We start from the raw sequence: 12,212 nt of genomic DNA, 5'->3' as shown, positions 1-12,212 counted from the left end.
AGCCTCTCCTCATAAGGCCTGCTCTCAAGTCCTCTAATCATGCACATGGCTCTCCTCTGTACCCTCTCAAGCTTCTCCACAACCTTTTCTGAATTGCAGAGCCCAAAATTGGATACAGTATTCCAGCTGTGGCCAAGCAAAGCGGGAGGATGACTTCCTGGGTCTTGCTTGAGATGCATTGGTAGATGCAAGCCAGAGTTTTGTTTGCTGTGGTGTCACATTGGTGGCTCATGTTCATCTTGTGGTTAATCATAACCCCCAAGTTTCTTTCAGTCATGGTTGTATCTATAGGCTTGACTCAAGCGCTACGAGTTCTTGAAGATCCTTGCCATTGGCCGCATGATGATGTCGGCCAGTTACTTTAACACTCTTGGGCGCATTCCATCTGGGCCAGATGATTTGTGGATGTCCAGCCTCTCAAGGTGCTTCCTCACAAGATCCATGCCAATGATGGGCATATGTTTGCCAATTTCCTGGTGATCCTGCATCTTGTCAGGCAGGGTGATCCCTTTGGGCTGGTGGAAGACTGACGCAAAGTATTCATTAAGGAGATTGGCTTTTTCCTGGCTGTCAGTTATCAGCTGCCCCATTTCATTTAGCAAGGGTCCAAAGTTGTCTTTGGTTTTTTCTGACTTCCCACATATCTGAAGAAGGACTTTTTATTCTCCTTGATCCATGTAGCCAGTCTGAGCTCAGTTTGTCTCTAGCATCTTAGCTACTCTAGGCCTGTTGGGCTTTTCTGCCAAGACAGAATAGAAGTTGGGTTCTCCACTGCTTTCTAGGCCACAGGCAGGCTTTAGCTACTCATTCAGAGAGGATAAAATAGGCATCACGGGTACATCTACATGAGACACTAAGTGCACAGTAGCCAAATAATACTGCACAGTAGCTCGTCACAGCACAAACAGTGCTAATACACTACTGTGCAGTATCATTCTCTGGCACTACTGCACAGTAACCACTGTACGGTAGCGTCTCATGCAGATGCACCCACTGTCATTTTCTTCCTTTAGCTTAGCCAGCTTCAAGGTTTTCCCATGGAGATGGGAATTCCAGTGCTGGCACAGCTGATGGAGAGCTCCTTTGGGCTTGTCACACATCTGGCTCCCAATGCCATGACACTTCTAAGTTCCCCTTTTGCTGCTTCTTTGCTTGCTTTAGTGCAGCCACCCCAGCAGCTTCCTGAACATCCCAGAATGGAGGACAGGAGGGGCTTTTCCCTTTCAGGTACCAACCTGGAAGGGTGTGGGCAGTGGGGTCCCGCAGGGCTCGGTCCTTCAACTGATACTCTTCAATGTCTTCATCAGCGACTTGGACGAGGGAGTGAAGTGTACTCTGTCCAATTTTGCAGATGACACAAAGCTATGGGGAGAAGTGGACACGCCGGAGGGCAGGGAACAGCTGCAGGCAGACCTGGACAGGTTGGACAAGTGGGCAGAAAACAACAGAATGCAGTTCAACAAGGAGAAATGCAAAGTGCTGCACCTAGGGAGGAAAAATGTCCAGCACACCTACAGCCTAGGAAATGACCTGCTGGGTGGCACGGAAGCGGAAAGGGATCTTGGAGTCCTAGTGGACTCCAAGATGAACATGAGTAGGCAGTGTGACGAAGCCGTCAGAAAAGCTAATGGCACTTTATCGTGCATCAGCAGATGCATGATGAACAGAACCAAGGAGGTGATACTTCCCCTCTGTCGGGCGCTGGTCAGACCGCAGTTGGAGTACTGCGTACAATTTTGGGCACCGCGCTTCAAGCAGGATGTGAATAACCTGGAGAGGGTCCAGAGAAGGGCCACTCGTATGGTTAAGGGCTTGCAGGCCAAGCCCTATGAGGAGAGACTAGGGCACCTGGACCTCTTCAGCCTCCGCAAGAGAAGGTTGAGAGGTGACCTTGTGGCTGCCTATAAGTTCATCATGGGGGCACAGAAGGGAATTGGTGTGGCTTTACTCACCAAGGCGCCCCTGGGGGTTACAAGAAATAATGGCCATAAGCTAGCAGAGAACAGATTTAGACTAGACATTAGGAAGAACTTCTTCACAGTTCGAGTGGCCAAGGTCTGGAACGGGCTCCCAAGGGAGGTGGTGTTCTCCCCTACCCTGGGGGTCTTCCAGAGGAGGTTAGATAGGCATCTAGCTGGGGTCATCTAAACCCAGCACTTTTTCCTGCCATGCAGGGGGTCAGACTTAATGATCTATTGAGGTCCCTTCCGACCCTAACATCTATGAATCTATTTCCACTCCTTCCTTGGTTCAGAGCTTAAGTCATCTTTCTTCTTTACCTCAATTTTAAGTTAAGTTATTTCATCAGCTCTGGCAAAACTTATATATGGAAGCCCAGAGCAACAGCTATGTCATACTTTGTGGCTGTTAATATTCTCTATGGGAGGGCCTTATTCCAACTTCAGTCCATGCTCTGCTCATATTTCATTCATATATCAGGTGAAGAATAATCACCCCTTGACCTTATTGTCCCATCTGTAGGGCCAACATATTGATGCTGCTGTCATCTGCAATATCCTGCTCATCTGGAAGCCAGGAAGTCATATTCCAGGGCTTGAAAACTTTCTGAGAAACAAGGTAGTTTTATTTGCTAGATGTATTTCAGTTTCAGGGCACCTATCACAGCATTTCAATGCAAGGAAGGAAATGCTAATGGAAAAGTAAAAACAAGAGATTTATAAATAAACCAATAGCATACTTAAATGTGCTGTAAAAACGATTTACTTCCAAAGGAAACTAGTGCCATAAACTTGGAAAGACTCTTGGAAAGCATGAACTATGCCCCACCCTGCTTCTTCTGGAAAGGACAATGGAGAGGAATATCACCCACTGGCTAACAGAAACACAGGTCAAACCATCTCACTTAGAAAGTCATTCTCTGAACCAATATGAAAGCCACAGAGAGTCATAAGGGCTAAGTACAGACATTCAGGGGCCTTAGGAGGAGGTTAAAGCTATTCAAAATGGCAGCCCAATATCAGGTGAGTCAGGATGGGGGGATGGCCAGAGAGTTGCGGGTCCAGCAGCTGGAGGTGATCAGGGCTCTGCTTGGGGATGGGGCAGTGGGACCTGTGGTAGGGGGCAGTCATGACCTGTGAGGAGGGGCAGGGGGAGGCAAGCATGACCCATGGGTGGGGTGGGGGGGCAGGTGCAACCTATGAAGGGGTGGGGGGGCAGGCACGACCTGTGGGTGGAGTGGGGTGGGGTGGGATGGGCCCCCCAGTGAACCACCTACATCCCTCCTGCCTCTCCCCACACTGGGACTTGCTTGGTTCAGGCAGTGGTGAACACTGACAAAAGCAGCTGCACCCCAAGCAGCTTGTGGGATGGGGGTTGAGAGGGCTGGCTGGGAGGGGCGTGGAGGGCAAAAAATAAACCAATGTGGAGGAAAGAGGGAGTGAAAAGAGCAGCCCCGAGGCTGGGGCCATTGGCTGGGTTTTCCCAACCCTGGGGCTGCACGGGGGAAGTGGACAGAAATTCCATGCACCGGTTTGACCTAAATCGAACAAGTTGGATACTACATAGATCCAGGTTTGTTTTAAACTGGGCTCTGCAATGTTTAGACCAGTTTGCGTCCATGGAGCTTCTGTACAATTACAGGTTTAGGTTGCTTGCTGGTCACTGAGACCAGGTCTGTAAGTGTAAGGTTGGCACTGGGATGAGCTAAGTTTAAATTGGGCAGGCATTTTAAACCTGATTTAACCTCCCTGAATGTCTGTACTTAGCCTAGGTGGCCAGTCTGTTAACCAGGGGAGCCTTCTTCCACCACTCTGCTCCAGAAAAGTTAAAATCACCACTTAACAGGCTGCAGAAGCTGTTTTGTAGCCTCCTGAGATGTCTGCCACAAGTTAAAACAGCAAGGAGCTGAGCTGCAGCACTGTTCCAGTCAATGCCTGGCTCCACAATGAGTGGGGCATCCCCATGTTATTAGCAGTCCCCAGTACCATCCAGCCTGATCTCCATAACATAGAAAGTTGCCTTTTATGTGGCTTTAATAAATGATTAAATACAAGCTAATGGAAACTTATTAGTCATTGCTGTGGCATTTTTATTTGAAGCAAGCAAATGTAGTAGTAAGGGGTGCTTAAGAAAATTCATGTGGAAAACCACTCAGAATAGAAAGGTGCCACCACAGCCCACCTACACATCCTGTCTTGTGAGTAGTGCTAGCTATGCCATGTCAAACACTCCCTCCCAAGATTAGTCTTTGCTACTAAGTATTTCTGCATTTGAACATGAGTGAGAAGAAACCAGATTTGCCAGCATGGGGCTGAACATAACTTTATGGTCTGTGCAGAGAGAGAAAATCCATCCTCTGGGCAATAGGAATATTTTTCAAGTTTAGTGAGGACACCATGCTGAACACCACTGAGATTGACTCTGGAGTTTAGTTGTAGCATTGTGCTGATCTAGGTCTGGCAATTAGCTGATGTGATCCTGGTGGACATCGGTCCTTATAGGTAGGCTGTGGTTAGCTTTGTGTCAGGTCACCTGATTGTTCACAATGGGGTTCCAGCACAAGGTCCTTACCAGGGATCCTGGCTTCCTCTGTTTAAAAATCCAAAATTCTTTGATAAAATTCCAAAATTCTGATTTAAAAATTCAAAATCTGCATTTTTCTGCACTTAGAATGAAATGCCATTATACATATATGTATCAGTTGAACACAATGTTTTATTGATATATTTACAATTTTACAGCAATTTGGGGCTGCAGCCTAGCTGGACAGGCACCAGGCTACCTCCACGGCTCAGCGGGCAGGACCTGGTGTAGGAGGGCAGAGCAGGCTGGCAATGCTTATTGCTGCAGCTGCCACCACTAGGAGCCCCATGCCAGCTGTGCCGCCAGGGAGTAACACTGCTCTGCCAACAGTGCAAGAAGTAATGACCTGGGAAGGGGGTGGAGGGGAGGGGAGGGGAGAGAGCCACTCTTCCCTCACTTCCTCCTGCCTCCAGCCGCTCGCATACTGGGCTGCGACTCTACTCCAGAGGGGTGGTGGGGTGGGGGCAGTGTGGGCAGCCTTAGGGGACTGGTGGTGGCAGCAGGGCCATGGGGGGACATATGCCCCGCCATGCCCTCCCAATACATTGCCTATGCACCTGACCCCTCCTCAGGAGCGTGCACAGTGGCAGGGAGCTGGTCCCCCCACCAACCCTCCCCACCCTGCTGCAGATGAGCCACCCATGGCTCCATCCCATTCCCCAGCCAGGCCCTATGTCTGCACTCCTGCCCCAGTCCCATGCACTGCCCCAGCTGGGCAGCACCCTGCCCCACTCTCTCCCTCACCATGGGGGCTTAGTGCAAGCTGCTGCCTCATTCTTCCCCCACTGCCCCTCTATATGTCTCCTATACCCACCCCCCGGGGCACATAGCCTTACCTGCAAGCAGCTGGGGGAGCTTCTCTCTACCACACTGCTTGGGCCTGTATTGCTGGCCACATGCACATGTGTGCGCACACACACGTGCATGTGGCATCCCCTGCATCTGATCAGCTTCCTTTTGCTCCCCCTGGCCCCAAAGGGAACTCTACCATCCATGATTTCCTGTGTTTTTTTCCTTTTATGGAGAAAATCCATGTTTTTCCACATTTTTCTGGGGCAAACAAAAAACTCAAATCCCTGGTCATTACCACGCAGAGCAGACCAGACCCAGGGTATTCCCTCCCTGCCTCTGCTCCCCTATTTTACCATATTCTGCTTTATTGCTTGATAGCCAATCAATAAGGAGAGCATTAGGTCTGGGAGGGAACTAAGCAAAGGAAAGCCAGAGGATCTGGTTTGGTTTCCCACACTACACTGCTGACCACATCTGCCCCTGCTGTGCAAGCTGGCTGGTGAGTAGGGTGCCGTAGCTGCACAGACCCCTCCATATGCTGAGCTGGCTGTGCCATGAGGGCAGGATGCTGATCCTTGCTGGGCTGTAGCTTACAGTTCTCCCCACTGTGCTGTAGCCCCTGCTGGGCTCTCAGTGACAGACCTCCCCCAGGCACTGACAGCTGATAGACCTTCCCTCCTCTGCAAACACCCCTTAAGCAGCTGGCTGGTTTCCACCCTCCTTTGGCTGCCTTTCCCACTCTCCTCCCAAACTTACCGCTCCTGGTGTAAGCATGCAGGAAGGGGTGGCATCTATTCCCTAGAAAACTCTGGGGGTGCAGAATGCTCCCACCACAAGTAAAGATCCAGTCCCTTCACCCCCGCCCCCTATTGGTGTCCAGAGCACAAGAAATTCCCTCCAGCATGACCTCCCTTCCCTACTGCAGGTCTTTCTACTCTCGAGGAACAGGAAAGCTAAATAGTTCTATGCTTTTACTGTCTCTGAGATTAAAGAGTTAAGGCAAAATGACCAGGCAATGGTCCCAGGTTCAGATCCATAGTAATAGATCATTAGCCTTCTGCCATCCTACAAGAAGGTACACATTTAAATTAGAAAGGCAGAAGGAAAAGGGAAGAAGGTTAATAGTATTAGTGATGCACTTTTTTCCTGACAATATTATTTTTTTAAATGGTTAGTTGCTGCTCAGGAGTCTGAAACCCAAGGTCCTTTTCTACAGAGCTGCTGCTTAGCCAGTCCATCCCCATTCTGTATCGGTACATCCGGGGTTGTTTTGTCCTAAGTTTAGGACTTTGCACTTCTCCTTACTGAATCTCATAAGATTTTTTTTTACCTAATCCTTGAATTTATCTAGGTCACTGAATCCTAGCCCTACTCTTCAGTGTATCTACCACTCCCCCCATTTTGGTGTCATCTGTAAACTTGCTGAGGGTGCAATCCATCCCATTTTCCAGGTTGCTGATGAAGATACCAAACAATAATACATACAGTTTATCACATAACTATGCAGCTTACCTTATGGAACTCACTACCCATCAGCCTGGCGTCTATACTAATACATCAGGCATGTTCATTCAGATAACAATGTTTGATGCTAATAAGCCAGGTTTTACTTTAATGCTAAGGTTAGCACTGCTACAGAAACGTACCTTATCATTTGGCAAGCTGTGGCTGAAAAAGCAGAAGGACAGGTAACATTTCCAGAACAAAAAAGGAATTTTTAAAAATATCTAGCAGGACAGCTTTTGACTCCGTATTCTCCTAGTTCATGCCATGCCATAAAAACTCAATAACTCATCTTGCTCTGAGTTGCAGTTACTCTAACAGAGAAGTGATGAATAAATTGGAGAGAGAGAATGTTACCTTCCATTTGCTGAAGCACACAAACCACAGTAACAGGGGACACACGTAGAAGATAAACAGTCAATCTGAGAAGTAATAACAATGAGCCACCAATACACATTTCAGATTTTTGCTACAAACAACAGGTGCCAAATGTGTTCACACAATGCTAAGGGACAAGAAACAGCAAATAAGCATTTGCTGCCAGGTCCATGACCTAGGGCAGAGTGTGACCAAGGACAAATTATGATGAGGCTGTGCATCACTTGGGGCAGCTGTGTTAGATAAAAATAACCCAGTAGTGTACTGTTGTGGGGAGAGAAAAAGAGTACACACACACACACAGAGTAAAAGCTGTGTTAACTGGCACTTTATTAGCCGGAAAACTCTTTTAACCTGCATCCAAGCAACACGGCAAAAGAGAAACCGGAAGTACCACTTCCAGGGGACTTCCCGTTTCACCGCTGCAAGCTGAGATTTTCTTCACCACTTTTTTGGCCCACAGCCCAAGGCAAAGCAGCCTGCACGGGGCCCCCCTCCCTGTCCCCCAGCACACTGACGCCGGGGAGTGCACCAGACGGTGCACATTTGATTAACCAGTATATTCGATGAACCGGCATCCCCCATTCCCGGGGATGCCGGATAACAGAGCTTTTACTGTATATTAATTAGTGAGAGGGAGAGAGGTCTTTAATTTCTAATGAGAAAAGGATCTCTCTAATTTCAAATTAAAACCAGAGAGGGAAAATAAAAGTGCATCTGAATTTATGATAGCATGAGAGAGAAACATACAGCTAGATGGGACCTCCTGGGTCATCCAGTCCAGTTTTCCTGTTATTGTAGGCAACCACAATGCATAAGCCCTTTTATAAGCCTATAGCACCCCCCTGGGAAAGGGACAGATGCCTCTATACTGGCACTTCTATGCTTAGACTAGACAAAACTAGAGAAAATGACCCATAGGAAATAATCTTCAGCATGGAGATGGTCTGGATGAGCCAAAGTTCTTCTCCATCCCCTAACACTAAACTTTAAAAAGAGTAAATTTATGTGAAGTATCTTATCACCACTGGTCAGATATCCAGGTTGTAGCTGTATTAGTCTAGAGACAAAAGGAATCAAACCTCATGACAGAGATTTAATAGATTTAATAGATTTTTTAGGGTTGGAAGGGACCTTGGTAGATCATCGAGTCTGACCCCCCGCCCTGGCCAGGAAAGAGCGCTTGGGTCAGATGACCCCAGCCTGGTGCTTGTCCAGTCTCCTCCTAAAGACCCCCAGGGTAGGGGAGAGCATCACCTCCTCTGAAAGCCCATTCTGGATACTAGTCACCCTTACCATAAAGAAGTTCTTCCTGATGTCTCACCTAAATTTGCCCTCCCTCAGTTTGTGGCCATTGTTCCTAGTTACCCTGAGGAGTGCTCTGGTAAACAGCATCTCCTATTCCTTTCTGTGCCCCCTTCCCCACGATGAATTTATAGATGGCCACAAGATCAACTCTCAGCCTTCTCTTGCAGAGGCTGGAGAGGTCCAGCCTCCACAAGATACCTTTTATTAGACCAACTAGATATTTGCAAAAAAAATTTCTTTATTTGCAAGCTTTTGGGCACGGGTACCCTTCATCAGGCATAGGAGATTGCAAAGACTGCAAAAGTTCTCCTAGATAGAAATGAAAATTCATATTTCACAGAAGAGCTGCAGGTGTGGTCAAGTCTGCTGTTTGGAACAGTTCCTTTTGTGCAGATTAGGCTCAGGGAAAAGTTGGAAAAGTCTTTTTACCTTGAAGTTGGCTGATGGTAAGCAGGATGCCAAGTCATATTTCCTTCTAGTTATGATGTTTCATATTTCACAGAAGAGCGGAAAGATGGCATGCCCTTCTGGGCAGGAATCTCTTTTGTGGAGAAGTATCTCTTTGCTCTGTTGGACTGCAAATTAGCTCAAACAAAGGGAGGAGTAGGGTCTCAGATCTCAGGTGGTAACTTTTACTTCTTTCTTGTAAAACTGTAAAGTTTTCATTTGAAAAAGCAGCTAAAATTCAATATCTTCCATGTGTCAGGTATCCAGTTTGTACATATATTGGTCTAGAGGGAAATGGAATCAAAACTTGTGGCAGAAGTGATATCTTTTATTAGACCAACTAGATATTTGCAAGCTTTTGGACACAGGCACCCTTCATCAGGCATAGGAGCCTAATCTGCACAAAATGAACTGTTCCAAACAGGAGACTTAACCACACCTACAGCTCTCCTGTGATTTACAAATTTTCATTTCTACCTAGGAGAACTTTTACAATCTTTGCAATCTTCTATGCCTGATGAAGGGTGACTGTGCCCAAAAGCTTGAAAATAAATATATATATTTTTTGCAAATATCTAGTTGGTCTAAAAAAAGGTATCACCTCTTTCATGAGTTTTGATTCCTCTTGCCTCTAGACTAATACGGCTACAATCTGGATACCTGACATACATAATTAGTTTCATAGTTTCACGGTTTCATAGTTGGTAGGGTCGGAAGGGACCTGAGCAGATCATCAAGTCCAACCCCCTGCCAGGGCAGGAAAGAGTACTGAGGTCCAATGACCCTGGCAAGGTGTTCATCCAGCCTCCTTTTAAAGACCCCCAGGGTAGAAGCCAGCACCACTTCGCTTGGAAGTTGGTTCCAGATCCTAGACGCCCTGACAGTGAAGTAGTGCCTCCTGATGTCTAGTCCAAATCTACCCTCTGCCAGCTCGTGACGGTTATTTCTAATAACTCCTGGGAGTGCTCGGGGGAACAGGGACTCCCCCAATGCCTGCTGGTCCCTCCTGACCAGTTTTTAACAGGCCACTAGATCCCCCCTCAGCCTTCTCTTGTGGAGGCTGAACAGGCTCAGGTCCCTTAGCCTCTCCTTGCAGGGCCTGCCCTGCTGCCCCCGATCATGTGAGTGGCCCTCCTCTGGACCCTCTCCATGCTGTCCACATCCCTCCTGAAGTGCAGCGCCCAGAACTGGACACAGTACTCCAACTGTGGCCTGACCAGTGTCACACAGAGGGGGAGGATCACCTCCTTGGACCTGCTTGAGATGCATCTGTGGATGCAGGACAAGGTATGGCTGGCCTTCCTGACCGCTTCCCCACAGTGTCAGTCCATGTTCATTCTGGCATCAATAATGACTCCAAGATCGTTTTCTGCCTCTGCACTGATGAGAAGGGAGTTCCCCAGCCTGTAGGTATGCTGCTGGTTCTCCCTCCCCAGGTGCAGCACCTTGCACTTGTCCATGTGGAAACCCATCCTGTTCTCATCTGCCCATCCCTGTAACCTGTCTAGGTCCGATTGCAGCCTGTCCTCCGCTTCTAGCGTCCCCACTTCCCCTCACATCTTAGAGTCGTCTGCGAATTTGAACAGGGTGCTTTTTACACCCTCGCCCAAGTCGCTGATGAAGATGTTGAACAGTGCAGGCCCAAGGACCGAGCCCTGGGGGACCCCACTGCCCATATCCCTCCAGGTCAAAAATGACCCGTCCACCGCCACTCTCTGGGTACGGCCCTCCACCCAGTTAGCGACCCATTTGACTGTGTAGGTATCGACGCCACAGTCCCCTAGTTTTTTAATGAGAATGGGGTGAGAGACAATGTCGAAGGCCTTCCTAAAGTCCAGAAAGACTAGGTCCACTGCTGCCCCTGTGTCTATGGATTTTGTGACCTGGCCATAGAAGGCCACCAGGTTGGTCTGACAGGACCTGCCTCTAATGAACCCATGTTGGTTGCCCCTAAGCATAACCTCCCCTGCTGGCCCCTTGCGGACATGCACCAGAATAATTCTCTCAAAAAGCTTACCCAGGACCGAGGTAAGACTGACTGGCCTATAGTTTCCTGGGTCATCCTTCCTCCCTTTTTTGAAAATGAGAACCACACTGACCCTTTTCCAGTCCTCTGGCATCTTGCCAGAGCACTACAAGTGCTTGTAGAGCTGTGCGAGCACTCATGGTGCTCTGGTGTGGTTTCAGAGGACTGGAAAAGGGCCAATGTGGTTCCCATTTTCAAAAAAAGTCCAGATTTTTTAAATGAAATCTTCATAATTTCCCAAGGAGGATGCAACTTGGACTACCTGATATCTTTGAGATGAACCACAGATTGCCACATCAAAACACCTGTAAGAGTGTGGCTGGATGATATTCCAGATGGTATTTCTCAGAGACCAAACCCCATGGAATAAATTCAGTGCTCCATACTGTACCTTAGATTAAAAAAAAAAAAAAAATGGAGAACAGAAATATAGATAGCTTTATGAATGATGTAGAATCTACTACATGGGATATTTTAGTGCTCTCTTTTATAAGACTGGCAAGGAATCTCTGCCTAGCCACATTAATGAAGTCTGTTTCTTGCCTTCAGAGCTAAGTACTCCATAATGTTTATTGCAGTGAAGGAGAAATCTTACTGTAATATGGTGAGGCCTCTATTAACCACTTCCCTGCTCTCTGTAGGTAGCTGCTAATCCTCCACCATCCTGTTTTCCTAGTGGTTTCTGTGCTTTGACAAGAAAACAAGATAACAAGATTGAGTCTTCAGAGGGTAATGTATTATCTCTCAAATCTCTAGCAGAAAAACCTTGAAGCACTAAGCTCTGTGAGGGTTACGGCAAGATGAAATTGAGCATACCAAACTGGTTATGCAGTCTGCTAAGGAATGGGTTGGGGAGCTGACTCCAAAATGGCAACAATTCTTCTGTAATCACCAACGCTGTACCAGGAGTGGAAGCGGCGCGAACAGGGCGACTGCCCTGGGCCCCGAACCAAAGGAGTGCTAACAGACACTGCCCAGCCAGGGCAGGGTGTGGGATGGAGCCATGAGTGGCTTGTCTAGGGCAGCGTGGGGATGGGAGGAGAGCGACTCATGCTACTGCGTGCACTGCTGGGCAAGCATGGGGGAACATGTGCCCCCCAGATCTATGGATGCGGCAATGGCAGGCTGCTGCTGCGGGCTTTGCCCTGAGTGCCAAACTTTCTTGCCACAGCACTAATAATCACTTGGTCTCTGAAGGTGCCAGTTTCTCTCTTCT

This window comes from Alligator mississippiensis, chromosome 1, assembly GCF_030867095.1.
Source record: "Alligator mississippiensis isolate rAllMis1 chromosome 1, rAllMis1, whole genome shotgun sequence".
Taxonomy (NCBI): Eukaryota; Metazoa; Chordata; order Crocodylia; family Alligatoridae; genus Alligator; species Alligator mississippiensis.
The sequence above is the reverse complement of the archived record's forward strand: the minus strand, read 5'-3'. Positions refer to the sequence as shown.